Below are 26,584 nucleotides of genomic sequence, written 5' to 3' on the forward strand. Positions count from 1 at the left end.
CCCTGTTAATTCAACTTGTACGAGTTTATCGTTATGTGAGGGAATGGTAGAATATGTATGACCGGACCGGTGAACCCTGTTAAGTATATTGGCATACGTATTTAAGGCAGCTGCGAAGTCGATACTCTCAACATCTGAAGGGGTTTCCCACTCATCATCCGAAACTCCCGTATTTGTTTCCTTATCTATAACGTGTGGTGTGGGTTGTACAATGGGTGGGCTGTCTCTTAATTGTGAGTCTGATGTTGTGGCAATTTGTGTGTCATCTGGTATTAACGTGGGTGGTTGCGAAAATATTCCTGTCATTAAGATATGATGTTATGAAATACGCCTCTTGTTTATTTATGTCCTAGCAAACTAGATGATTAAATAAGTTGAATATAGCTAATTTTAGCACTGAGAAGAAATGAGCAAGTATAATTTTACCCACTTGATACAGATCGTAGAGGTGTGTCGATACAAAAGTCGATCTCGGAAGAAAATACAGGTTTGATTGAAGATCTCTTGATAATTCTAGTGGTGTGTTGATGGACGATATTACTCAGGAAACTCCATGGCCTGGTATTTGTAGTGGTTAACGGCTGTCCCAGGCAAACCTCAACATAGAACGTCGAATTTCCAACTTAACTGTGAAAATAAGTGAATATGAGTAGGAGCTATGTGAATAATGAGTAATGAGTAGTGGGTGAGAAGTGCCTGGTGTCCGTCACACGTTGCTTGGCATGGCAGACTCGCGTTGTGATGTCATCTCAGCACATGGTGACGTCGGCTTCCCACACTGGTAGCTGTGGTGAGTGAATGAGTAGCGATGAGTAACTTGAGTGAAGACGAGTGAGTAAGATGAGTTGTAAATCGTGTCTCACTCTTCGTTTGTTTGTTCCCTTTATTCTATGTGGAAGTTTTCTCTGTCCTTTTCTCTAGTGATTTATTCGTTGTGGGATGAAGACTGCCGCTACTTGTAGGTGCGTGTAGAAGATTATACAGACGACGTAGAGTTGTTAATTGTAGTTGATTGTAGATGGCTGTAGTTGATTGTAGATGGCTGTAGACTTTGTAGAACTGAAGCTAACCTTGTAGTCTCGGTTGCTTTTGTAGAAATTTGCTTTTAATTCGGAGACGATGTCCGCAGATTTGCTGGTTTGTCGTTAAGCTACTTGCAAGGCGTCGAGTGATCTCTTGACCTCTGCATCAGCGTAATGATCTGGGAGACGGAGGGGCAGGAGCTGATATTGTTGGTTGTTGTCAATCTTGATATTTTGTAGGAATTTAATGTTGATTCGTAGACGAGGTTCGTATACGTTCGCTGCTACCAAATGTCGTAAAGACTTTGTAGTTAATTGTAGAGAAGTATATTTTAGACTTGTGGTCGAGCGGCTTTTATATCTTGTAGTAGTTTCCCCACCAGATGTCATGTAGTGACGGGAGAGGTAAAGAATAGTATGGGACTATTTTTATTTGTCTTGGAAATATTAAACAGGTATAATAGTATAAGTCCTGGGTAGCTACCTCCCTGTCTCGCTATCTCTCTCTCTCTCTCTCTGTTCTAAAGCTAATCTCCGTCTCGACCTCTCTCTAGGGTCGCTTGTCTCCTTCTAAACTCTCTTTCCTAAAATCTCGTGTTGTAGGGTGTGTGTGTCACGTATCTTCCTCATGGCAACAGAACTTTCTCACGAGAGGACTGCTGACAGCTAACTGAATCATCTCCTTACTGGCCGCTGTCGTCAGCTTTCCCCCGTGTAAGCGTTTAGCGCTGCTCGCTTCTCGCAAACACAACACCTTCTCATCATTTGACTTCCTGCTTCTATCTGTCTCTCTATCTATCTATTTATCTATCTATCTATTATGTAGTCCTATACCTCTTGCAACCTTTCCACCCTCCTTGTATGGACTACTTCCTCACGTCCTTCCCTTCTACTACTCCATTTCACTTGAACCTTGACTTTCGCCACCACCATTAGGTGGTCAGAAAGTCCACTCCCCCAACCTTCTGTGTGCTCTTGCATCCATGACATACCTTCTCATTCTATCATCCACACACACATAATCAATCATTGCCTTCCGTTCATTCAGTTCACCATCCACCCTTCTCATCATTCGCCACATATACCTGTGGATCATTTTGTGTCTAAAAAGGGTATTGGCTATCGTTAACCCCCTCCCTGCGCAATGTCCACTAGAGCACTACCATTCTCATCCATTTCTGCAGACACACCCCACTCACCAACTACTCCATCCACCTTCACATTCCTTACTTTTCCATTCACATCTCCAATCAAAAACACCTTCTCATTCCTTCCAAACTTTTCCATGCAAGCTTCCACGTTTGTTCAGAACTCTTCTTTCACTCTACTTGCACGATCTTGTGTTGCCACATACACACACACTATTGCCCACGTTTGTATTCCCACTTTTAATCTTACCCACACAATCTTTGAACCAACTGATTCATACTCTCTTATATTCTCCTTCCATCTCTTCCACACAAGAGCACATACACCTTTTGCCCTCTCATTCTCACCCCCACGCATAGACCTCATCCATACTCCCACTCTCTCCATTTAGTCTCAGTTAATCCACATATGTCCACTCTCGCACCATCAAGCACCTGGACAATCTCTTTCCCTTTCACCTCATCATTCGCACCTCTTACAGTCCATATTGCAGTGGATGCTGGAGCAGCCCTAATGAGAGAGGGCAGTGTTTGGAAACTCCCTGTACTGTTATTTGCAGACACTGTGTTGTTAAGTGGAGACGAAGGGAGTTGCAAGGCTTGGCGGATGAGTTTGGGAGAGGGTGTAAGAAACGGAATCTAAAGGTGAATGTAGAGAAGAGTAAAGTTATGGTTTTTGAGAGACATGAAGTCAGTGAATGTACAGTGAGGCTGGATGAGGAGGAAATGGAAAAATGTAAGTGCGTTTAAGTACTTGGGTAGAGTGATGAGTAGCATTTAATTACTTAGGTAGTGTGATGAGTAAGGATGTAAGTTTAGAGCGTGAAGTGCTTGAAAGAGTACAACAAGGAAGAAAGGTTGCTGGTTCCTTGAAAGCAGTGATAAGAAACATGAAAGTGAAAAGGTTACTGCATGACAGTACTGTGATACCAACTCTAATGTGTGGAAGTGATGCTTGGACGTTGCTGGAGGGACACAAGAGTGAGAGCAGTGGAAATGAGTTATATGAGAGAGCATGTCAAGTCACATGGAGAGACAGACTGACAAATGACGAAGTGTAGGAGCATTGTGGTGTGGGTGTAGATGTGATAGGAAGCATTTGCAGAAACACAATGAGGTGGTTTGGCCATGTGGAGAGAATGGAGAGTGAGAGACTGATGAGGAGAGTGTATCTGAGTGAGATGGAGGGGAGGAGAGGGAGGGGGTGGCCAAGAATGAGATGAATGGATGGAGTGGAGAGGTATATGAGAGAGGGGGGGGTGAGCTGGGAGCAGGGCATTGAAGTGGCGCTGGACAGGGCAACATGGAGGCAAAGTGTTTGTGGTCACTTCTGACACGATTAAGGTGTCTGGCAATAGAAAGATAGAGAGATAAAAGACACACACACACACACACACACACACACACACCAATCATGTTTTTAGTGTATATAAATGATATAAACAGTAACACTGGAAATGAGAGCTATCTGAATATGTTTGCAGATGATGCAAAAATACAAAGGAGAAGTACTAACACAGACTCTGGTAAAGAGCTACAAGAAGAATTAAATAAACTTCATGAATGGAGTAATACATGGCAAATGGAATTCAATGTGGACAAGTGTCATGTAATCAAGTTTGGTAAAAGTGGAAAAAGACCTGATTGGGATTATAAGTTAGGAAATAAAACCCTATACACATCAGAAAGAGAGAAGGACCTAGGTGTGATTATCAATAACAGACTATCTCCGGCTGACCACATCAGCGAGAAGGTACGGAACATTTATACACTGCTTGCAAATATGAGAATAGCATTCACATACATAAATGAAGACATGCTAAGAAGGATAATAACATCATTCAATAGACCAACCCTGGGGTATGCATCAGTAGTCTGGAGTCCTCATCTTAAAAAACACAGAGACAAGACTGAAAAAGTTCAAAGGGCCGCTACAAGGTGGATACCAAGCTTAAGGGACCTAAGCTACGAAGAAAGACTAAATAAACTGAATCTACCAACACTACAGGAGAGAAGGAAAAGAGGTGACATGATAATGCTATATAAATGCATATCAGGGAAGGAGAAAATAGACATAAATGATAACTTAACATATGGGGAAGTCTCAGCAAGAGGACACTGCAAAAAACTGCATAAGAAGAGAGGTGATAAAGACGTAAAGAAATTCAGTTTCCCAAACAGAGCAATTGATCAATGGAATGCACTACCGAATGAAATAGTGTGTGCCAAAACAATTCACAAATTTAAGGATATGTACGATAAATATGGTTTAAAACACAGGACAGTACGAGCTTGACTCATTCCTGTAAAGATACAATTAGGTAAGAACAATTAGGTAAGAACACACACACACACACAAATAGTGAGAGAAACTGTAAACAAATAGTGAGAGAAACTGTAGAAAGGAACAAATGTGTGGTAGTATTTGGAAACAGGGAAGAGGAAGAAAAGGTTAGGTTTGTAAGACTCGAGAGAGACACGAACATGGTGAGAGGAATATTAGGCAAGATTGACCCCGAAGGAGACAAGTGGGTAAAAGAAATTGAGGAAGTAAGGAGGATAGGGCCTTACAAGAAAGGGGAAACAAGACCAATGAGAGTCAAGTTTACATCAGAAAGTGTAATAAATGAGATACTTAAAGTGACCTGGAAATTAAGCAAAGAGGCGGGGATGGAAAATATTATAATAAGAAAAGATCTGAATGAAGAAGAAAGAGAAGTTCTAAAATCATTAAAGGAAGAAGTAAAGGAAAAAAATGATAAGAGGACAGAGGAAGAATGTAATACTTTTTTTTGGAGAGTATTGGATATGAAAGTAAGGAAATGGTATTTAAGGAAATAGAAGTGAAAGAAACTAAGGGGGATGGTTGTGAAAGATCAGAAGTTGAGGAAGTGGTACGGACAGAGAGTAGGAGAGAAGAAGGTATTAATAATGTCAAAAATAATTTGAAGGTGATATATACTAATGTTGATGGTTTCATATCGACAAGGATCGAAATTAATGATTTCTTGAGAGAACATGAACCTGATGTCATGTGCTTTGTAGAGACCAAATTAAGAGAAGATATTGATGTTCATTTGGGAGATGGTAAATACAAACTGTGGAGAAAAGACAGAAAAGAAAAAAAGGGAGGAGGAGTGATGATAGCAGTGAAGAACAACATAAATGTAGATACTGTGGAAATGGGAGAAGGCAGGGCTGAAGTGATATATATGAAATTAGAAACTGAAGAGAATGTTAAGAGAGATATGGCGGTAGTGTATGTTACCCCAAAGACGAGAGCATGGAAGGATGACGAATACCATGAGATGTTGTCAGATATGGCTAGCTACTTGCAAAAAATAATTGAGAAAAGCAATAATATAATTTTGGTGGGTGACTTTAATTGTAAAGAGGTGAACTGGGAGGAATGGTACTCGGGAGGCGGCGAGGACTCGTGGGGCACTATGTTATTAAATATAATAATGAATAAGGTGATGACGCAATGGGTCAAAGAAGAGACACAGTTTCGAGGTGAGGACACACCAGCAAGGTTAGATTTACTGTTCACCAAAGAACCCGATGTAATAGAATCATTGGAATATCTCTGTCCTTTGGGAAAAAGTGATCACGTGGTCATCGAGTTCCAGATGTTAATAGGAAACGTCGAGCCAAGAGACGAGCTTCATAGACAGGGAAGATAAAACTTTGGGAAAGCAAATTTTACAGGATTGAGAAACTTTTTTGAAAATGCGGATTGGAGAAAATTCAGAGAAACAAGAGAGATACAGAGGAAGTGGGATATCTTTCTAGACCTCTATAATTTGGGAGTGGAAAAATTTGTACCAAGAGTAAGAGGGAAAGAAAACAGGAAAAAGGAGTGGTTTAATAGAAGGTGTATGATGGCAAAAAAAGAGAGAGATAAGGCGTGGAACAATTGGAGAAAGAGAGGTAACGACAGAACAAAGGAAGAATATAAAAGAACGAGAAATGAATACACAAGAATACGTAGAGAAGAAGAAAGGAATTTTGAAAAAGGTATAATTGACAAATGCAAGGATGAACCCAAACTGTTTTATAGATTTGTTAATGGCAAACTGAAACAAAAGGAAGGAATCACCAAGCTGAAAGTAGAAGGAGAGGTCTTTAAGGATGCGGCAATGCAAGCAGAAATAATGAACAAACGTTTCCAGTCAGTTTTCACTAAAGAAAAGGAGCTTGTGGAAGGGGAGGGAGTGATTAGAAATGTTCCGGTGATGAAAGATATAAAAGTGTAGGTACAGGAAGCATATAAATTACTGGAAACTCAAGATGTAAGGAAAGCCCCAGGACCTGATGGAATTTCTAACTGGGTACTGAAGGAATGCAGAGAACAACTGGCGGATAAAATTCACAGCTTAATTGTAATGCTCACTGGAAGAGGGGAAAGTGCCAAAAGAATGGAAGAGGGCAAATGTGGTACCAATTTACAAGGGAGGAAACAGGGAAGAACCCCTGAATTATAGACCTGTGTCTCTAACCAGCATGGTCGCAAAATTGTGTGAGAGAATCCTGAAAGACAGATGGATAAAATATCTGGAAGAGATGAATATTTTGGCTGAATGTCAGTTTGGATTCAGAAGTGGAAGGTCATGTGTTTCTAACTTGTTGAGCTTTTACTCAAGAGCGATTGATGTGGTACAGGAGAGAGATGGTTGGGTGGATTGTGTGTACTTAGACTTAGAGAAGGCCTTTGACAAGGTACCTCATAAGAGACTAATGTGGAAACTAGAATATATAGGAGGACTAAAGGGGAAACTTCTGGAATGGATGAGAGACTTTTTGAGAGACAGACAAATGAGGACAGTAATAAAGGAAAAGATGTCTGGATGGAGGGAAGTAACAAGTGGAGACCCTCAAGGCTCAGTGCTGGCGCCAGTAATGTTCCTGATTTACGTAAATGATATGGTAGACGGAGTGAACAGTTATGCAAGTCTGTTTGCTGATGAGGTTGAGGAGGATTGTAAAATACTGCAGGAGGATTTGGATAGGATACACAATTGGAGCCGGGCGTGGCAAATGAAATTTAATGTAGAGAAATGTAAAATATTGGAAATGGGTAAAAGTACCAGGAGACTATCACTGAATTATTTTTTGGGTAATGAATTAATCACAAAAAGGAGAGAAGAGAAAGATTTGGGAGTGCTGGTCCAAGATAGTTTGTCACCAGAAAAGCATTAACAAGATAGTTGGAGAGACTTATAAACTCTTGACTAACATAAGAGTAGCATTTCATTATATGGATGAGGAAATGATGAAAAAATTGATAGTGGCCATGATCCGCCCCAGGTTAGAATATGCAGCGGCAGTGTGGTCCCCACACAAAAAGAAAGATATAAACAAGATAGAGAGAATACAAAGAACAGCAACCAAGACGGTCCCCAGTCTGACAGACCTGTCATACAGAGAGAGGCTGGAAAAACTGGATTTGCCTTCGTTAGAGGAAAGGAGAAAGAGGGGAGACATGATTGCGGTGTTCAGGACCATGGTGGGAGTAGATAAAATTGACAAAGAAGATCTGTTTGTATGGGATAAGAGAGCAACAAGAGGACATGGAATGAAATTGAAAAAGTCAAGCTGCTTGAAGGATATCAAGAAATATAGCTTTCCTTACAGAAGTATACACTTATGGAATACCCTGGACAAAGAGATCGTCCAGTCTAAAAACTTAAACGAGTTTAAAGTTAAATTCAACTTATTGAGAAACAGCGACGGAAACCCACAAGCATAGTACATTCCATGTATATCACAATTAGGTATATTAGGTAAATACTTAAATATTTGGAACGACTTAGACAAAGAGGTGGTGCATGAGAAAAACATTCATGTGTGTAAAGGTAGACTTGATAAATGTGGATATGGAGACAGGACAACACGAGCATTGCTCAATTCCTGTATACTACAAATAGGTAAATACATGCACTTACACACACACACACACACACACACACACACACACACACACACACACACACACAAGAAACTGAAGAAGTAAGGAGAATAGGGCCTTATAAGAAAGGGGAAACAAGACCAATGAGAGTCAAGTTGTCAGCAGAAAGTGTAGTAAATGATATACTTAAAGTGACCTGGAAATTAAGCAAAGAGGCAGGGATGGAAAATATTATAATAAGAAAAGATTTGAATGAAGAAGAAAGAGAAGTTTTAAAATCATTGAAGTAAAGGAAAAAAATGATAAGAGGACAGAGGAAGAATGTAATACTTTTTTTTGGAGAGTAATGGATATGAAAGTAAGGAAGTGGTATTTAAGGAAACAGAAGTGAAGGAAACTAAGGGGGATGGCTGTGAAAGATCAGAAGTTGAGGAAGTGGTACTGATGGATAGTAGGAGAGAAGAAGGTATAAAAAACATCAAAAATAATTTGAAGGTGATATATACTAATGTTGATCGTTCAATAGCGGCAAGGCTGGAAATTAACGATTTCTTGAGAGAACATGAACCTAATGTCATGTGTTTTGTAGAGACCAAATTAAGAGAAGATATTGATGTTCATTTGGGAGATGGAAAATACAAACTGTGGAGAAAAGACAGAAAAGAAAAAAACAGGAGGAGGAGTGATGATAGCAGTGAAGAACAACATAAATGTAGATACCGTGGAAATGGGAGAAGGCAGAGCTGAAGTGATATACATGAAATTAGAAACTGGAGAGAATGTTCCCCCTAAGACGAGAGCATGGAAGAATTATGAATACCAGGAGATGTTGTCAGATATGGCTAGCTATTTACAAAAAATAATTGAGAAAAGCAATAATATAATTTTGGTGGGTGACTTTAACTGTAAAGAGATGAACTGGAAGGAATGGTACTCGGGAGGAGGTGAGGATTCGTGGGGCACTATGTTATTAATTATAATAATAATGTGATGATACAATGGGTCAAAGAAGAGACACAGTTTCGAGGTGAGGACACACCAGCAAGGTTAGATTTACTGTTTACCAATGAACCCGATGTAACAGAATCATTGAAATATCTCTGTCCTTTAGGGAAAAATGATCATGTGGTCATTGAGTTCCAGATGATAATAGGGAACGTCGAGCCAAGAGACGAGCTTCATAGACAGGGAAGATACAACTTTGGGAAAGCAAATTTTACAGGATTGAGAAACTTTTTTGAAAATGCAGATTGGAGAAAATTCAGAGAAACGAGAGATACAGAGGAAGTGGGATATCTTTCTAGACCTCTATAATCTGGAAGTGGAAAAATTTGTACCAAGAGTAAGAGGGAAAGAAAACAGGAAAAAGGAGTGGTTTAATAGAAGGTGTATGATAGCAAAAAAAGAGAGAGATAAGGCGTGGAACAATTGGAGAAAGAGAGGTGACAACAGAACAAAGGAAGAATATAAAAAAATAAGAAATGAAAACACAAGAATACGTAGAGAAGAAGAAAGGAATTTTGAAAAAGGTATAGTAGACAAATGCAAGGATGAACCCAAACTGTTTTATAGATTTGTTAATGGCAAACTGAAACAAAAGGAAGGAATCACCAAACTGAAAGTAAAAGGAGAGGTCTATAAAGATGCAGCAATGCAAGCTGAAATAATGAACAAATGTTTCCAATCGGTTTTCACTAATGAAAACGAGTTTGTAGAAGGGGAGGAAGTGATTAGAAATGTACCGGTGATAAAAGATATAAAAGTGGAGGTACAGGAAGTGTATAAATTAATGGAAACTCAAGATGTAAGGAAAGCCCCAGGCCCTGATGGAATTTCTCATTGGGTACTGAAGGAATGCAGGGAACAACTGGCGGATAAAATTCACAGTTTAATCGTATGTTCTCTGGAAGAGGGGAAAGTGCCACAAGAATGGAAGAGGGCAAATGTGGTACCAATTTATAAGGGAGGAAACAGGGAAGAACCCCTGAATTATAGACCAGTGTCTCTAACCAGCATGGTCGCAAAATTGTGCGAGAGAATCCTGAAAGACAGATGGATAAAATATCTAGAAGAGATGAATATTTTGGCTGAATGTCAGTTTGGATTCAGAAGTGGAAGGTCATGTGTTTCTAACTTGTTGAGCTTTTACTCAAGAGCGATTGATGTGGTACAGGAGAGAGATGGTTGGGTGGATTGTGTGTACTTAGACTTAGAGAAGGCCTTTGACAAGGTACCGTACCTCATAAGAGACTAATGTGGAAACTAGAATATATAGGAGGACTGAAGGGGAAACTTCTGGAATGGATGAGAGACTTTTTGAGAGACAGACAAATGAGGACAGTAATAAAGGATAGGATATCTGGATGGAGGGAAGTAACAAGTGGAGTCCCTCAAGGCTCGGTGTTGGCACCAGTAATGTTCCTGATTTACGTAAATGATATGGTAGATGGAGTGAACAGTTATGCAAATCTGTTTGCTGATGATGTAAAGATCGTGAGGAAGGTAGAGATTGAGGAGGATTGTAAAATGCTGCATGAGGATTTGGATAGGATACACAATTGGAGCCGGATGTGGGAAATGAAATTTAATGTAAAGAAATGTAAAATATTGGAAATGGGTAAAAGTACCAGGAGGCCATCACAAAAATGAGAGAAGAGAAAGATTTGGGAGTGTTGGTCCAAGATAGTTTGTCACCAGAAAAGCACATTAACAAGATAGTTGGAGAGACTTATAAACTCTTGACTAACATAAGAGTAACATTTCATTATATGGATGAGGAGATGATGAAAAAATTGATAGTGGCCATGATCCGCCCCAGGTTAGAATATGCAGCGGTAGTGTGGTCCCCACACAAAGAGAAAGATATAAACAAGATTAAGAGAATACAAAGAACAGCAACCAAGATGGTCCCCAGTCTGGCAGACCTGTCATACAGAGAGAGGCTGGAAAAGCAGGATTTGCCTTCCTTAGAGGAAAGGAGAAAGAGGGGAGACATGATTGCAGTGTTCAGGACCATGGTGGGAGTAGATAAAATTGACAAAGATCTGTTTGTATGGGATAAGAGAGCAACAAGAGGACATGAAATGAAATTGAAAAAGTCAAGCTGCTTGAAGGATATCAAGAAATATAGCTTTCCTTACAGAAGTATAGACTTATGGAATAGCCTGGACAAAGAGATTGTCCAGTCTAAAAACTTAAACGAGTTTAAAGCTAAATTTGACTTATTGAGAAATAGCGATGGAAACCCACGAGCATAGCACACAGCACATTCCGTGTATATCACAATTAGGTACTGTATATTAGGTAAATACATAAATATTTGGAACGACTTAGACGAAGAGGTGGTGCATGAGAAAACTATTCATGTGTGTAAAAGTAGACTTGATAAATGTGGATTTGGAGACAGGACAACACGAGCATTGCTCAATTCCTGCATACTACAAATAGGTAAATACAAATAGGTAAATACACACACACACACACACACACACACAGAAAAATTAAGGTCATATTCGTAAATAAAACGGTCAATTTTTACACATACACCTCATGCAATTTTCGACTTTCCATTAACATTTTCTAGTAGATTCAGTTATTCTAAGAATCTTTTCTGCTATGACATTTCCTTGGAAACTGATAATAAACAAGTAACAGAAAACACTCAGGCTGGATGCCTGTTACCACGTGAAACGTCCTATTTTTATAGCTAAAGGAAATTAACCTAGCCTAACCTAACCTAACCTACTCTAACCTAACCCATGAAGATTACCTAACCTAACCTAGTAGCTTACCTTAATCAGTATCCTCGTCTTCACTGAGGATGAATTTCATTGACTGATGCAACGCGCACTCGTCTGTGATTGGAGGAAATAAATCACATGTAACTCGTTTATTATCAATTTCCAAGAGAAATGTCATAGAAAAACAGATTCTTAGAATGATCAAGTCTATTAGAAAATGTTAACGAAAAGTAAAAAATCACATGAGGTGTACGTGTACAGTTTGACCAATAAAACATTCATATTCACCATACCATGTTCTGACATCAGAATATAAAACGATGATGATGATGATCGTGATTATTAAATTAATAATTTCAACAAGAGCCACATTTTTATGCACAAGATTTCTCCATCAATCACGTTCCAGGAAACTATAGGTTGTGATCTGTTTTAACCAGTTAAATTGGTATAGGAAAATGTGACTAGGCTTATGGTTACAAAATATATGATAGACAATGCAATGGGGTAGTAGTAGAAGTTGTTCCCTAGGCAGTCTGGCTGAACAGCCCCGAGTCCCTAAGGAAGGCCATGGCCGACACCGGGCTTTCCCACAGAGCTCTCAAGGAGTGTACATTGTGTTGTTGGCGTAGGTGATTGTGTGCAATGCAGTCTTCCATAATGTGCTTAATAGTATGGGGTGCAGTGTTACATTTTGGACAGGCATCAGCCACTTCTGGTAACTTAAGAGGGCTGGATGATGCTCACATCTCAGCCTAGCCAGGTGGACCCTGTCCTCATGAGGGAGATAGGATTCAGAAGGGTGGATATCAGGAGGTCATGCACGTAGCTGTGTGTTGTCTTTAAGTGACTGAATGGAGTGGCAAGTGATCTGAGTATGGATATGCTTCTGGAAGCTGGTCTGAGGCAAGCGAGGGGGGAGAGATGACAGTATCTGTGTATGATATCATGCCAGTGCTGGATGTTGTTTTGATGGTCCTTGGTGTCTGTGGATGTGCTGCCATGAAGTGTGGTGGATGTTGTGGGTTTGTGGAGGCTGCAGCGAGAATCTGGGTGCCTCTCATGTCTAGATTATCCTTGACTTTGAGGACTTTGGTTTCTTGATATAGGTGGCCTGTGCATGTAATAGCTGTGCAGCCTGTGATTATTTTTAGGGCCTTGTTCTGTATGGTCTGTAGAGTGTTATAGTGTGTTTTGGTGAGGTTAGAAGCCCAGGCAGGGCTTGCATAATTCTTCACTGAATGTATGTATTGTTTGTATACTGTGGTGGTGGTTTCTTTGTTGTGTCCGAATGTTGTATGGGCAAGTAGTGTTTTAGTGAGGTTAGAAGCCAAAGCAAGGCTTGCATAATTCATCACTGAACGTATATATTGTCTGTATACTGTGGTGGTGGTTTCTTTGTGTCCAAATGTTGTATGAGCAAGTGAACTCAAGGCATTGAGTCTTGGTGTTATTTTATTTTTAATGTTTGTGATGTGTTGTTTAATTGACACTGATGTATTATATGTTGCACCAAAGATTTTGTGTGTGTTCTTACCTAATTGTTCTTACCTAATTGTATCTTTACAGGAATGAGTCAAGCTTGTATTGTCCCGTGTCTTAGACCATATTTATCGTACATATCCTTAAATTTGTGAATTGTTTTGGCACACACTATTTCATTCGGTAGTGCATTCCATTGATCAATTGCTTTGTTTGGGAAACTGAATTTCCTTACGTCTTTATCACCTCTCTTCTTATGCAGTTTTTTGCAGTGTCCTCTTGCTGATGCTTCTCCATATGTTAAGTAATCATTTATGTCTATTTTCTCCTTTCCTGATATGCACTTATATAGCATTATCATGTCACCTCTTTTCCTTCTCTCCTGTAGTGTTGGTAGATTCAGATTATTTAGTCTTTCTTCGTAGCTTAGGTCCCTTAAGCTTGGTATCCATCTTGTAGCGGCCCTTTGAACTTTTTCAATCTTGTCTATATGCTTTTTGAGATGTGGACTCCAGACTATTGATGCATATTCCAGGGCTGGTCTAATGAATGATGTTATTATCCTTCTTAGCATGTCTTCATTTATGTATGTGAATGCTATTCTCATATTTGCAAGCAGTGTATACATGTTCCGTACCTTCTCGCTGATGTGGTCAGCCGGAGATAGTCTGTTATTGATAATCACACCTAGGTCTTTCTCTCTTTCTAATGTGTATAGGGTTTTATTTCCTAACTTATAATCCCAATCAGGTCTTTTTCCACTTTTACCAAACTTGATTACATGACACTTGTCCACATTGAATTCCATTTGCCATGTACTACTCCATTCATGAAGTTTATTTAATTCATCTTGTAGCTCCCTACAAGAGTCTGTGCTAGTAATTCTCCTTTGTATTTTTGCATCATCTGCAAACATATTCAGATAGCTCTCATTTCCAGTGTTACTGTTTATATCATTTATATACACTAAAAACATGATTGGTGCCAGCACCGAACCCTGTGGTACTCCACTAGTCACGTCTTTCCATGATGAGTAGTTTCCTCTTAGTACTGTCCTCATTTCTCTTTTTATGAGAAAGTCTTGCATCCAACAAAACAGTTTGCCTCGAATTCCTCCTTGATGGTACAGCTTCCATAAAAGTCTTTGGTGTGTTACTGTGTCAAAAGCTTTCTTGAAATCTAAATAGATACTGTCCACCCATCCTTCCCTTTCCTGTATTGTGTTTGTTACTCTGTCATAGTAGCTCAACAGATTAGTAACACATGATTTTCCTTTTCTGAAGCCAAACTGTCTTTCTGTTATCATACTGTGTTCTTCTAGATGATTTACCCAAGCTTTTCTTATAAGTTTTTCTAATACCTTGCTTACAACACTGGTCAGTGATACTGGTCGGTAGTTGAGAGGATTTTGTCTATTTCCTTTCTTGAATAAGGGGACTATACAGTAGAAGTCCGATTTTTCGGCATCTATGGGACCAGGCAAGTGCCGATAAATCAAAATTGCCGAATTATCAAAAACCCTACCCACTCAGTACCTTATATGTTTCGGTGAACACTATCATCACTACTCATGTCATCACAAATGTGTTTGGAGAGAGTACTGTATACTGTTTGATACTGTACAATACTGTAATGAATACAGTACTATACATGAATATGAAAAATAAAGAAATTAGTGAACATACTGTATATAAATGTAATGGTACAGTAGGCCTACAAGTTCACATGCACTTACCTAAACTTATAGTAGGTTCCTTATTTACATATGTACAATAGAAGGGGCTGATTGGAGTCTCTTTCCCATGCTAGACTCACTACATGATTGTCCTCTCTTTATGCTATGGGAAAAAGAGCTAGCCTCTGAGCTTCATGGCAGTGGTAGACTCGTTCCATCACTTCCACTATCTCACTCACTAAGGCGGGTAGCTAGCTGGCAAGCCTCATGGAGAATTTCAAGACTGACCAAAAAAATCGGAAAATCTCCCAAACGATCAGAGATTTTCGTAAATGGGACTATTTCTCAAAACTGCCGAAATGTCAGATTTGCCGGGGAATTGGATGCCGAAGAATTGGACTTTTACTGTATTTGCTTTTTTCCAAATATCAGGTAGTTTCCCTTGACTCAAGGATTTCTTGAAAATTAAAAATAATGGTTTACTTAACTCCTTTGCACATTCTCGTAACACCCAACATGAAATTTCATCAGGACCACTTGCTTTTCCTCTGTCTAATCTACTTAACTCCTCCTGTATTACTTTTTCTGCTATTTGTATATCTGGTAGTATGTGTGGACATGCGTGTTCCACATATTCCCTCTCAAAATTTTTTTCTTCTGTAAAAACTAATTGGAAATTCTTATTTAGTGCTTCACAAATATCTTACGCTTCTGTATAAGTGATTCCCTCGTCCGTGATGGATTGTATTATATCTTTTACTTTGGTTTTGCTTCTGATATAGCTGTAAAACAGCTATGGTTGATCACTACTTTTATTTATTATATCCTCCTCAAACTGTTTTGGGGCTTCCCTCCTTATTCTTGTATAGTCGTTTCTTGCCTGTTTGTAATTATTATACGCCCTTTCACAATTGTGTCTTCTGTATCTATTCCACAACAAATCTCTTCTTTCCTTTGATTTTTTTCATTCTGTATTGAACCATTTCTGTATTTTCTTATCTGCTTCTTTGTGCTGTGGGATGTACTTCTGGACTCCTATTTCATAAAATTCACAAAATTTTTTATATACAGTGTGTGTGTGTGTGTGTGTGTGTGTGGTAGGGGAGTGTTGTTTACCGTGAGGTGTGGAATGTGACTGTGTTCTGCTATCCAGTTTGTGAGAAGGGTCACTGTAGATTTGGCTGGGACTAGTTTGAGCCTGTTCGGGGTGAATCATTCGTGTAGAGTGTTGAGGTAAGGTTGAAAGATGTGTGCAGCGCTGTTTGCATTTTGGTGTGTACATGTAAGTGTTATGTTGTCTCCATACGAAGCTATGTGTATCTGTGTTGTGTGAGGCGTGGGTATGTCGTGCATGTATATGTTAAAGAGTGTAGGGGACAAAACAGATTCTTGGCGGACGCCATTTGTGAAGTTTCTGATGTTCGAAGACTGACCAGCAAATGTTACATGTGCACATCTGCCAGCTAAGTAGTTTGCCAGCCATCTTTTTGTGTTGTTGTGCATGTTTGTGTTGAATATTTTGTTTGTGAGGTTGTGGTGGGGGATTTTTTTTTTTTAATGCAAGGAAGAAGGAACCAAAGGCCGCAAGCCCGCAATTATTGTTCCTTCCAAGAGAAAAACAAAATTCAAGAATCATTTCAAGATGCCTGGACACACTGCATTTGAAAGACTGGAGATCATAGGAAGCAGGAAGTAAAGACAGAGGGAGAGTGTTTCAGAGTTGACTTTTTGCATAAATGAAGGACTGGGAGTAACGGTTAACTCTTGCATTAGAGAGCTGGACAAAAAAGCGACGAGAGTTTGCTGCTAGACGGCTGCTACGCGCCCGTCGTAGAGGTGGAAGAATGCATGCAGACAGTTCAGAGGAGCAGTGACCATTGAAGTTGCGATAGAAAAGAGATAAAATGGAACAATGTGACGAAGAGACAGAGGTTGAAGGGAGTCAGTAAGAGGAGGAGAGATAATGAGCCGAAAAGCCTTTGACTCCACCCTATTGTGAAGAGCTGTATGTGGGGAGCCTCCCCACACATTAGAGTTATACTCTAAACTGGGGTGGATAAAACTCCTGTATAGAGTCAACAATTGTGCAGGGGTAAAGAAGGAACGGAGTCGGCTTAGCACACCTAATCTCTTGGAAGCAGATTTTACAAGAGATGTAATATGATCTTTCCAAGATAAGGCCCGAGTAAATGAAACCCCAAGCATGTTCAAGGATGATGCAGGATTAAGCTGAATATTATTAAATATTAGTGGGTATACCTGTGGAAGATTTTGTCGGGTTGATAGGTGTAAAAACTGAGTCTTTGATGCATTAAAAACAACCAGATTATTTTAACCCCAGTCAGAAATATGAAGCAAGTCAGACATTAGGTGTGCCATAACCTCATCCCTTGTTTGTTGAAGTAACTGCTGAGATGGACGTTGCGGGAACCGAATGGAAAGGTGAAGGGTGGAGTCATCGGCGTATGAGTGGATAGGGTTAGATGTACAACCCAGAAGGTCATTGATGAATAAATGGAAGAGAGTTGGTGATAGGACAGAGCCCCGAGGAACACCACTGTTGATAGATCTAGGAGAAGAACGATGGACGTCTACAACAGCGGTTATAGAACGACCAGAAAGGAAGCTAGAGATGAAGGCACAGACAGATGGATAGAAATCATAAGAGGGCAGTTTGGAAATTAAAGACTTAAGCCAGACTCGATCAAAAGCCTTTGAGATGTCAAGTGCAATGGCAAAGCTTTCGCTAAAGACCCGAAAGGAGGATGACCAGGAGTCTGAATGGTAGGTGTGAAGATCGCCAGTGAAGCGTCCCTGACGGAACCCATACCGACGATCAGAAAGAAGGTTGTGATAGGAAAGATGCTTTATAATTTTTCTATTAAGAACTAACTCCAAAACTTTTGAGATACAAGATGTTAATGCAAATGGACGATAGTTAGAGGGTCGGGAATGGTCACCCTTCTTTGGGACTGGCTGAATGAGAGCAAACTTCCAGCAAGATGGAAAGGTACAAGTTGATAGACAAAGACGAAAGAGTTTGCCTAGGCAGGGTGTAAGCACAGAAGCACTGTTATTGAGAACAACAGGAGGGACTCCATCAGGCCCATATGCCTTATTAGTAATGGGGCCTGTGATGGCAGAAAATACATCAGCTGAAGAAATTTTAATGTCAGCCATGAGGAAGTCAGAGGGGGGAAGTGATGGAGGAACAGCACCGGAATCGTCTAAGGCGGAATTGGAGGAGAAAGTCTGAGCAAAGAGATCTGCCTTATCAGAAGAAGAAATAGCTGCAGAGCCATCAGAGTAGAAAAGAGGAGGGAAGGATGATGAGGTAAAGTTGTTAGAAAGGTTTCTGGCAAGGTGCCAGAAGGAGCGGGAAGAATTCGAGTTGGAGAGTTGAGAGCACTTAGTACGGATGAAATTATTTTTAGCAGAGCGAAGAACAGACTCAGCACGATTCTGGGCAGAAATGTATAAAAAATATGATTCAGGGGAGGGATGGCTCCGGTACCTTTTATAGGCCCTCTTCTTGTTGAGGACAGAATTTGAACAAGCGTGATTAAACCAAGGCTTTCTTGCATTAGTCAGTGGATATGAGAAAGGAATGTACACTTCCATGCCCGAGAGAATAACCTCCATAATGCGCAAGGCACACTCAGATGGCTCCCAGCCATGGAAGCAATAATCATTCCAGGGAAAATCAAAGAAGTACTGCCTGAGGGTCTCCCAATCTGCAGCTCCAAAGTGCCACAGACGACGTTTCTTTGGAGGGTCCACAGGCAGTACTGGAGCAATAGGACAGGTTAAGGTGATAAGGTTGTGATCGGAGGAGCCCAACAGAGAGAAAAGATTAACAGTGTAAGCAGAAGGATTTAGTTGTAAGGAAGAGGTCAAGTATGTTGGAGCTCTCTCCAAGGCGGTCAGGGATACGGGTAGGGTGCTGTACAAGCTGCTCTAGGTCATTAAGGATAGAAAAGGCGTAGGGTTGTTCACCAGGTGGATCAGTGAAAGCAGAGGTGAGCCAAAGGTGGTGGTGAACATTAAAATCTCCTAGAATGGAGATTTCAGAGAATGGAAAAATGGATAGAATGTGTTCCATCGAAGAAGTAAGATAGTCAAAGAATTTTTGATAGTCTGTAGAATTGGGAGATAAGTAAACAGCGCAGATATATTTAGTCAGAGAATGACAGGAAAGCCGAAGCCAGAGTGTAGAGAATTCAGTAGAATCAAGTTCAGGAACACGAGAGCAAGATAAGTTGTTGCGTATATATATAAACAACAGCCACCTTTGGCTATGAAATGAGTACAGAGAAAGTAGGATACAGAAAAGGGTCTGGTGTCAGTTGCCTCAAACAGCTGAGTCTCAGTTAGAAAAAGAAGGTGAGGTGTAAGGAAGGAGAGGTGGTGCTCAACAGAGTGAAAGTTAGAGGAAAGGCCACGAATGTTGCAGAAATGAAGAAGAGTCAGACAGTGGTTTCAGGCAGCTCAAGTCGTCACCGGGAGAGGGGTCGAAGGTGGGGGCATTTATGGTCCCCCCCCTTGGGGACTCCAAGGCCACGTGTTGCGCTGCCATGATTTCTTTAAAGTTTGGAAAAGGAAGTGTAGTGTGTACTGTGCATGTAGTTTGGTGTTGATAGTTACAGAAACTTGTATTGGCATCAAAAGCTTTGCTAATGTCTAGTGTGATTAAGAGTGTGGTAAATTTTTACAAGAGGACAAAAGACCCCCCAGGTAGTGGAATATATTACGAATGCACGCATTTTTTACACGGAGTGGCCAAATGAAGATCCAAACTATGTATTTTTTGGACTCTTAAATTAAACTCATTATCTCTGAAAATATCAATTTCTGAATGAGGTTATGGGGTTCATTATGATCCTTAGGAAATATACTATACGTTAATGGGGCTAAAATTCCTAAACTGCATACTGTATCTTTCACTTGTAAAATAATACCAAGAGTGTTCTGTGCGGTGGCCTAACTGAATTCATGCCATCAAAAACTCTGTGTAAGGTTTTAAGAAGAGTGTTTGTGGAATGTAGTGGCCTAAAGCCATGTTGTGATGGGGCTAGGGGGGTGTGAGGTGTAACTAGTTGTAGTACCAGTCGTTCAGTGACTTTGGAGGGGGTGCAGAGGAGTGTGATGGGGCAGTTCTAGAGTTCATTTTCAATTCAAGAAAATGTTTAAGTTAGCAGTTCTGCTATAGATATATAAATGGGTTGGATTTTGTTAACTGATAGCTACAATAGTTAGGTTGGCTTAGTGTGAGCTGTATTATGGCAGTATAACAAGCACTAAAACCATCTAATCTTTCCCGTGCAAACAGGAGAAAAAACTACCCAAAATGCTATTATATACTGCATACCAGTAATTGCTCAATATTATCGTAAGTTACCTACCTGACTAACTCTTTATTGTTGCTGTAATTTCATTTTATATATATATATATATATATATATATATATATATATATATATAATATATATATATATACTCTGAAATTACGAGTTTATTATCGTACCCCAAATTACAGTATGTCACATTGTAAAAATTCTCTCATCTGATTATAACTCTAGCTTCGACTCATGCAACATCAGTTCCTCATCAATTTTCCTTGAACCAATCTTCTTGTTCTTTTTTTCTTATAATGAAACCAACAAATCTGCATGGTACATTGTTTCCATCAAACATACCACTGGATGTAATTAATTTTAACTTCGTATCATCTGCAAAATAATAAGCGGCGATTAATTAAAAACCCTGTTTTAATATTGTGTTCTGTCTGCCATACCTCGTTAAGTTTTTAGTGGTGAAAAATGAAATAATGGAAGAGTGGACGCAAACGCCACTCACATCACGCAGGGTAATCAGCTGAGTTTTGTTTACATTCAACATTTCTAGTGCAGTGACGAACACGTGGATATAGATAGATAGATAGATAGGTATTATTTTACAAGAGGACAATATGCAGTTTTGGAATTTTAGCACCATTAACTTATAGTATAGTCCCTAAGGATCACAAAGAACCCCCATTACTCCATTCGGAATAAAATACCCGCCGCCGCCGGACCACCCACCCCACCACCAAGCCACCACCACCCAGGAGGGCACCACGGCGGGGTTAGTGACCTGGAACAAGAAGGTCACCGGGACACTCCTGTCCTGAGTCCCTCTTCCCCGCAACTGTCACAACACCAGGTAAGCCGGAAGAGACAACGACCCTGCGAGCAGGGCAGCCTTCACCAGGTTCGGGGTGGGTAAAATGCCCGCTGTGCCCGCCGCAGGACCGCCACCCCACCACCACCCCAGGAGGACACACTGGGGAGGTTAGTGACCCCGGGCAAGAGGGTCATCAGGGCATCACGGCCCTGAGCCCCTATTCCCCGCAAGTGCCCCAATTGGCCCCAGGTGATCAGGGGAACTGAACTACTGTGCGGGCGGAGCAGTGATCGTCAGAATAGGGGTGGGACTGAAGCTAAATCAGTCCCAGGTAACACCGTATTGACGGTCTTGTTACACCTTCTAGGGCAGGAGGCCCAAGGCTACGGCCTAAATAAAAGTAAAAAGAGATTGACAGACCTAGGCTACGGCCTAACAGAGTGTGAAAAGGGGAAGGCGACCCCAGGCTCCGGCCTTAACACACCAGGGAGAGAGAGTTGCCCTAGTGCATCCCTCTCCCGCTACGGCCAGAATACGGTCCAGGGTAAAGAGCCCCTGCTACCGTACGTGTAGCACTACCCTATTACGGAAGCGGCGTCCCAGGGTCGGCACCCAGCCGCAACGGACGGGCGAACCAGTTCGCCCATTAGTCGTCTTCCGTACGGGCAGACACTCGGCTCCGGCCAGGGCATGTACCAGGGTAGAGAATTCCCTGCAGGTAGGATCAGTCCGTATTGGAGAGAGTGCAGCCTCTGTGCCCCTCCCTCCGGCTTGTCTCCTACTACGGGAGGAACACCACGCCGTCGGTACCTTGCCACGGCGAAAGGGCGACACCGATCACCCTATGGGTGTACCCCGTACGCCGGGCAAGTTCACGGCCACAGCCAAGGTGTGCAACAGGGGAAGGAGATCCCCGGCTCAGGCCTCCAGACACACTCGAGAGACCACGGGCAGTGTGAGTCCTCCTCTAGCCTCTTTCCCTTCGGGGAGCCCTTCGTCGCCATCCGGGAATATAGTCCCGGATGAGACATTAGAGTGGTGGCAAGGCCCGATATCGGACCTACCGCCCACACCTGGGAGTTCCTTGTTCCTGCCGGAGCCCCGTAGGAGACACTGCCACAGTCCAGTCCTGACGGCGCCTCTCCCTCTTGGTACCCGCAGTCCCAGGACGCCCAGGCCCGACCCCACAACCCACGACGAAGGTGATCCAGGCTCCCTCACTCCCCGGAGTCGGAGGAAACAGGCCCGACTGCTCCAGTTGTTCGGCCCCAGTCCTGAGGGCCACCTATCAGGTCGAGGCCCCCAGACCACAGGGCCTCCCTGCACCCCACCAGCGCGGCCCTAATACGAGGGCCGCCTCTCAGGTCGAGGCCCCCAGACAGGAGAGCCTCCCTGTATCCTAAGTGCAACAGTGATATTACTAAACCCAGGAAACAAGGGGAAACAGTGACAGTGACAATGACCAGGAGAACAATGACAGTGCCTACACAGTAGAATATATTAAACAGTGGCCCACTAGAATCTAGTGCTATCAGGGCAGAAAGTGTATTTTTGTAAATTGGTTTAGTCCCTCCCCACATCAAGGAACCAGGGAGTGTTCTGTGAGTCTAGAGGTAGGAGCGCGGGCGAGTTGAAAGATAAGTGTACGTGTCTCCGTGACCAGGTGACAGTGTCGAGTGTCGCTATCCGCACCCTACCTCTATTATAGTAATATCCTCGAACCAGACTCTCAATCTCGGTATTCTTGCAGTGAACAACCCCATTTATATATTACCCCCCAGTGACACAAGAATCCCATTCAAGAACATAAAGTGAACAACCCCATTTATATATTACCTCCAGGTGACATGAGAACTCTATTAAAGAATACCCGCGATCTCCCTGTGTAACAGTGATAATGCATATGATCATTCTGTGAAGCCAAGTGTTAATTCTGTATCTCTGTGTCTCTGTATCCTAAATATCATTCTATGTGTACTGTTATTAGTAGGACCTAGGTAATAGATGTGATACAGTATACTGCCTGGTTTTTATGTCCTGTTCCTTTGTTAGTGCTTTATATCCGGTCTAGAAAGAGGACCCCGCTTCAGTAGCTAGTGTTTTTACGACGAGAAGTCGCCTTAAAAACACAGCATTACACTGGTGGCAAGCGGTGGTTCTGGATCCAAGTAAAGCACGGAGGAACGAAGAAAGGAAACTTACACAATGGCAGCCAAACCACACATCCAATTGCCAAGGTTCAACCCGGACCAGTGCGACATAGATGTATATTTAGACATGGTCAAACCCCTCCTAGACATAGGGTTCGACTCAGACAGAGAAAAGATCGCAGTCACACTACCTAACCTGGGTAAAATAATCATTACTGTCGCACCAAAAATCGTCCTAGAACTGTCATGGGACCAATTCTCGCAAATAGTGAGACAGGCTTTTACGCCATCAATAGGCCGAGTTGTCGCTCTCTCTCAACTCGACGCCCTTACCTACGACGGAAACCTGGATGATACATTCACCCAGGCTCGGCGCCTCGTCAGCGCTGCCTATCTCGAGGCACCTACAAATGCCCGGGATATACATACATTCAATGCTCTATTGAGGATCCTCCCCAGCATAGTCAGGGAGCATTTCTCAATCTACGACCCCTCAGGGGATATGGAAAATGACCTGCAACTCGTCCGACGTCTGCTCGCCGCCCACCCCACACCACAGACACTCCACGCGGTGACACATTTTCCAACAAAGCAAGACCCCCCATCCAAACCTAAGCTGCCGCCTCACCAGCCAACTACTGAGTCGTCTCCCACAGTCCCTAGAGCTTACCAGCAGAAGTAACGCCCAAACCCCAGGGAGCAAGGAAACCTCATCACAATTAATCCCTGGGAATTCACGGCTTGCAGTCGCACCTGCCCTCTGCACGACATTAGGGAACAGCTTAAAGCTAGCAGGCGCAGAACCTTTCACCAAGGGCGCAAGAAAGTCTCCTCCTTAGACGACGACGCCCCGGAAGACGACGCACCGCCACAACACTACTCGGGAACGGACGACAACGACCAAGACGACACCACTCCACAACAGATGGATTTTTAGGCCCGCCCCCACACCTCCCCACGGTGGCGGGGGCCACCTCACAGAACTACAGACCCCCAGTTTACAACAAGATTTGGCTAAACGGGGTCAAAGCACAACTACTAGTGGATACGGGAGCAGCCAGATCATGCCTCTACTCCCACTTCTACTCCCGCCACATTGGTGCATTCGGCCCTCTTTTCCCCACCTCAGCCAACCTCGTTGACGCGGGGGACGGCCCCCTGCCTATCCGTGGGGAAACTCGGGCCCTTCAAACCCACACCCACCAACAAATATCCACTAGCCACCCATTCATCATATTCGACTCGACATGCAATCAATATGATGGATATTTAGGGCTGGACCTCCTCCAGAAACTACACGCCACCATCGACTGCCATCAACGCCGCCTCCACTTCAGTCCAGCCCATCCCAATCAAGCAGCAGTCAACAAGAAAGAAGAAGAAAAAAAAAAAATCGAAGAAAAATCAGGAACACCTCCCCTCACACACTACACAAACACACACTACCACCAAACACTCACTTGTCCCAAATCACCCACACACCTAACCTCAACCCAACCCCTCACACTACCCTACCCCCATCACTACCACCCACCACACATCATCTGCATCCCTCCCCATCTTTTCCTGCCACTATCGCCTCCTCAATCACTATTCCACCCCACCATGAAGCTTGGGTAAAACTAAACAAACCTTCTTATACCTCCGTCCTCTTCTCACCATCCATCCCCACCGGACCACTCTCTTCCTGTTTAGTAAGTCCCACCTTCCTCCCCCCACATGCCCACGAAATCCGTATCGCCAGCCTCGCCACTACCCCACTAACCCTACCAAGAGGACTCATCATCGGCGACACAGAAGAAGCCGAACCATGCCAAACACCACCTCCAGACCATCCCACTCTCCCCGACCTACCATCACACCTATCCCCTGCCCAAACCAACAGCCTACGACAACTCCTCCTGGATTTTCAAGACCTATTCTCCTCCGGCCCAACCGACCTTGACCATACCACCTATCTCAGCCATGAGATACACACGACCGGACCTCCAATTCGCCAACCATCACGACGAAAGAATTCAAAGCAACAGGCAGAAGAAGACCGGCAGGTCCAGGACATGCTAGATGCCGGCGTAATCTCCAACTCTACTAGCCCATGGTCCTCACCGGTGGTACTCGTAAGAAAAAAAGATGGGACAATGCGTTTTTGTGTTGACTACCGCCGAGTCAACGACGTCACAGTCAAAGATGCAACTCCCCTACCCCGCATCGACGACTCACTGGACTCATTACATGGCTCGACATGGTTCTCCACCCTAGACCTGCAGTCGGGCTATTGGCAAGTACCTGTACACCCCGACGACAAACACAAAACCGCCTTCTCCACATCGAATGGCAAACACTATGAATTCAACGTCCTCCCTTTCGGACTCTGCAACGCCCCTGCCACATTCTCCCGTTTGATGGAGTCTGTCCTCAGTGGACTAACCTGGGAGACTTGCTTGGCGTATCTCGACGACGTCATCGTTTTTAGTTGTACCTGGACCGACCACCTTCATCGCCTCAAGCAAGTGTTTCACCGCATACGCCAAGCAGGGCTAAAATTGAAACCAACAAAGTGCGTCTTGGCAGAGAGATCAGTGTCTTTCCTGGGACACTTAATTAACGCCGAAGGCATCTCCCCAGACCCAGATAAACTTCGAGCCATCGCAGACATCCCCCTGCCCCGCGACGTACATGAGACCAGAGCCTTCCTGGGGTTAACATCATACTATAGGCGGTTCGTCAAAGGGTTCGCTGATATCGCCAAACCCCTGCACAATCTAACAAAAAAGGGTGAGCCTTTCGTGTGGACCGAAACAAGGAAAACAGCATTTACCACCCTCAAATCAAAGTTAACCACCGCCCCAGTAGTCGCGTTCCCAGACTACAACCTCCCATTCCACCTGTATACTGACGTGTCTCTCATCGCCATAGGGGCTGTCCTTGCACAAGTACAAAATGGGAGAGAACACATCATCGCCTGTGCCAGTCGCACCCTGAATGCTGCAGAACGCAACTACGCGGCCACCAAACGTGAGTGCCTAGGGATCATCTGGTCCCTAGAATATTTTCGGTCCTACATCTCAGGCACATATGTAATAGTCATTACAGATCACCAATCCCTACAATGGCTATGGCAATCAAACACCAACAATGCCCAACTGATTCGCTGGCGAGAGACACTCGAAGAGTACGACTTCGAAATCGCATACCGACCAGGCAAACTCCACACCAACGCCGATGCCCTATCCCGTCTCCCAATCAACGCCATCACGACAGAACCAGACCTGGTCCAAATGTGGCACAACAAACAAC

The sequence above is a fragment of the Coenobita brevimanus genome, chromosome 39 (assembly GCF_032717465.1).
Source record: "Coenobita brevimanus isolate Jiangsu-jjx chromosome 39, ASM3271746v2, whole genome shotgun sequence".
Taxonomy (NCBI): domain Eukaryota; kingdom Metazoa; phylum Arthropoda; class Malacostraca; order Decapoda; family Coenobitidae; genus Coenobita; species Coenobita brevimanus.